Source organism: Leptonychotes weddellii, unplaced genomic scaffold (genome assembly GCF_054177405.1).
Source record: "Leptonychotes weddellii isolate Sample4059 unplaced genomic scaffold, ASM5417740v2 HiC_scaffold_16394, whole genome shotgun sequence".
NCBI classification, from domain to species: domain Eukaryota; kingdom Metazoa; phylum Chordata; class Mammalia; order Carnivora; family Phocidae; genus Leptonychotes; species Leptonychotes weddellii.
The window spans coordinates 586-4,511 of NW_027746584.1; the positions used below are offsets into that span (position 1 = coordinate 586).

The window sequence follows — 3,926 nt, forward strand, 5'->3', positions numbered from 1 at the left end:
AAGATGAAGAAATGAAAGCTACCTGACATAAAACAAATATTTTCATATAGAAAATGTGTTCTTTCATTCTAGCAAAAGGTTCTCATAAAAACAGTACAAAACACAATGTTAAAAGTGCAAACATACATATACAAAACCTAAAAAAAAAAAGTAAATGAATACTGGACTAAGTGCTATTTTTCCACCATGGCCCTGCCTAAAAGTTGAGCCATCACTAAATATAAATAAAAAAGGGCAGGCAAAATTATTCCCACCCTAGGAAAGCTTTAAAGAAACTCAAGTGTCTTATGAGCAGTGTATAGACAACCCAAAAAGTTTTATTTAAGAAATCCAAGTTCTGAAGACAACCGAGGCTCATTAATAGGCCACTGTATCTAATAGCTAAATCAAGACCCAAGAAAACAAAATACACCCAAACCAGATACATGTAATATTCATTAAAAGAAACCCTCTCCCTATCTTTTCTGGTTAAAAAGATGCCCAAATGAAACTGAAAAAGGACAAATTCTTTAAAATGAACAAAAGTATTTTGGTTACAGGCTAATCCACCATTCTGACTTGACACTTGACTACAGACTATCAATTCAAAATCATATAGAACTTTTATGAGGGAAAAAAGTAACTTTAAAAACTTATATTCCTCTCAGGACAAAAACATAAATGACACCTTTCTAATGAGTCAACTTTTAGTTGCTTTTGATGGGCTGGCATTGGAAAGACTGCTCTGGATTTTTCTTTTTGTTGATTGATTCATATTTTTATTCCTCTTCTCAGGCACAAAGGAAGTAGAGCAAGGAGACTGAAGGTGGTTATGAAGACCATGCATCTCTGAGGTCATCGTAAATAAAGATGACCCAAACCTCTGATCTTCAAATAGCCGGTGTGAACTGCTTAACAAAACATGCTGGGAAAACTCAGTCTGAAACAAACAGCTTGGGGGTTTGATTTCATTAGTTCCTGGGTTAGAACTGGTATGGAGAGAAAAATTTTCATTCATTTCTTGGTCAGATGGAGAGAGGAGAAAAAAAGTGGGTTTCCAATCATTTCCATTTTCTAACTAATCAGTAGTTAGAGAACCTTTGGAAAGGTTTGGCTTAGTTCTTTCTTCCAACTTATCTGGTTCCTCAAGAAATTCACTGCCTTGAGATGACTTTGATAACCCATCAAAATCCACTGACTTAAAACCATTATTACAAGGGCTCTTGCTGTTGTCTGATTCTGACATCATTGAATCCAGCTCAGAGATTTTGTCAAGGTAAGCTGCGTCCATGGATGCTTCACTGGATGTTCTTGTCCAATTCATTTCAAAAGAGTGAATAGAATTCAACCTCTTAGATAAGCATGAGCCTGATTTCTCACTTAATTTTAAAGAAATTTCTCCAACAGAATTTGCTATTGTGTTTCCCTCTGAGCTTTCAAAATTCAAGTTTTGGGCATAGCTTGTGGAACAACAGTCCCGAAACCCTGTCTTTGAGGAAGTAAAACACTCTGATTTCTTTTCATTTTCGCTTCTATCATCTTCTGATGACTCTTTATTACAAACATTTGGAGAATCACAAAAATCATCAAACACCAATTTTCTGAGATGGTTTGAGTGCTTTTTGGAACTTACTGCTTTGACTACAGAGCTCTCTCTATTTTCTGGAGTACTGAGCTGAAGGCAACTAAGGGACAAAGGAGTACAAGGAGCTGGAAGATCATAAAGTTCTTCATCTTTGTAGGGTATACAGTCACTTGGCTTATTACCCCATTCTCTTTCCAAATAAGTATCCATACTTGTACCTGTCACATCTAACATTATTTCCACCTGTTTTTGATATAGGTCTTTGATCTTAGAACAATTTGATTCTGTTTTGCTGGTGCTTTCCTGCCTGGCAGAACTGCTAGAAGATTTTGCCAGGTGAGAACTTGAGGTGGATGAGCCAAGCTGCTTTCTGGCACCATCACCTTGATTCTTTGATGCCATATCCTTGTTGCCTATGCTCCCCTTGTCATCTGTAGAAAGTGCTCTCTGGCAAATGGAATTCATAGCTTCCTTCTCTTCACTTGAATTTTTTAGCTGTGCAATTTGAGATTCTAATTCCTCTATATACTTATCACTTCGTTCCAGGGCTCTCTTGAGGCGATTGGTTTCATGTTCATGCTGTTCTACTTTGGACTGAAGAGCAGCTACTGTAAACCTAAACTTCTGGGGTGATCTGTTATCAACTTCAGCCTTCAGTCGTAAATTCTCCCTCACTAGGCCACCATTTTCCAATTTAAATTTTTTATTTGCTTCCTTTAACTTATCCACATCATCTTTTACTTTTTCATAGATTTCATTAGCTGTTCTAAGTTTTTCTTCCACTCTGCTACAGTTTCTGGGTCAATTTTACTTGGATTATCTGCAACTGGATGCTTGTCTTCATTTTGGTTGCCTTGCATCAAGGTTAAAGGATCCAGAATAGTCTTGATTTGTGACTCCAAGCTGAGATTTTTACTCTTAAGATCTTCTACTTCTTTCTGCAGACAATCTATTTCATCCTCATACTCTTTGTGGAGTAACTCAAGTCTAGTTTTCCGAAGGTGCTTCCTGACTGTACAGCTTAGCATAGGTTCACTTTCACTTGTTCCTCCAATAACCTCTTTGCAAGTATTTTCAGGCATGATGGGGACTGCAAGCTGGACACTGGCTATTATTCTTCAACCACAAATCGATACAAATTGAACAAAATACATGGTTGTTGATGCATATGACAGGCTGGCGTACCTTCCCCAAGCAAATGCGGCAACATGATGGGCAGAGTGAGTGACAATGTAACATTCTGCACGGTCTGAGCCATGGCAGCATTCAGAATCTCAATGTGGTTTTGATTTGAATTTCCCTGATGGCTAATGATGATGAACAGTTTTTCATGTGTCTGTTAGCCATTTGTATGTCTTCTTTTGAGATGTGTCTGTTCATGTCTTCTGCCCATTTTTTGACTTGATTATTTGATTTTGGGTGTTGAGTTCAAAAAGTTCTTTATAGATCTTGGATACCAGCCCTTTATGTGTAGTGTCATTTGCAAATATCTTCTCCCATTCAGTGGGTTGCTTCTCTGTTTTGTTGACTGTTTCCTTTGCTGTGCAGAACCTTTTTATCTTGGGGTGCCTGGGTGGCTCAGTTGTTAGGCACCTGCCTTCAGCTCAGGTCATGATCCTGGGGTCCTGGGATCAAGCCCCACATCAGGCTCCCTGATCAGCGGGAAGCCTGCTTCTCCCTCTCGCACTCCCCCTGCTTGTGTTCCCTCTCTCACTGTCTCTCTCTCTGTCAAATAAATAAATAAAATCTTAAAAAAAAAGAAGCTTTTTATCTTGATAAAGTCCCAAAAGTTCATTTTTGCTTTTGTTTCACTAGCCTTTGGAGATGTATCTTGAAAGAAGTTGCTGTGGCCAATGTCGAAGAGGTTACTGCCTATGTTCTCCTCTAGGATTTTGATGGATTCCTGTCTCACGTTGAGGTCTTTCATCCACTTTGAGTTTATCTTTGTGTATGGTGTAAGAGAGTGGTTGAGTTTCATTCTTCTGTATATAGCTGTTCAATTTTCCCAGCACCATATATTGAAGAGACTGTCTTTTTTCCATTGCATATTTTTTCTTGCTTTGTCAAAGAGTATTTGACCATAGAGTTGAGGGTCCATATTTGGGCTCTCTATTTGGTTCCATTGTTCTATATGTCTGTTTTTGTGCCACTACCATGCTGTCTTGCTGATCACTGCTTTGTAATATAGCTTGAAATCAGGCAACATGATGCCCCCAGCTTTGTTTATCTTTTTCAACATCTCCTTGGCGATTCGGGGTCTTTTCTGATTCCATACAAATTTTAGGATTGTTTGTTCCAGCACTTTGAAAAATGTCACTGGAATTTTGATCAGGATGGCATTGAAGGTATAGATTGCTCTGAG

The 3,926-nt window shown here is 38.3% G+C and overlaps 1 pseudogene; it reads right to left on the reverse strand.

Annotated features, from left to right (window-relative positions):
• Positions 1-445: 445 nt before the first annotated feature.
• LOC102742774 (ORC ubiquitin ligase 1 pseudogene) lies at positions 446-2,822 on the reverse strand (annotated as a pseudogene).
• Between the last annotated feature and the right edge of the window lie 1,104 nt (positions 2,823-3,926).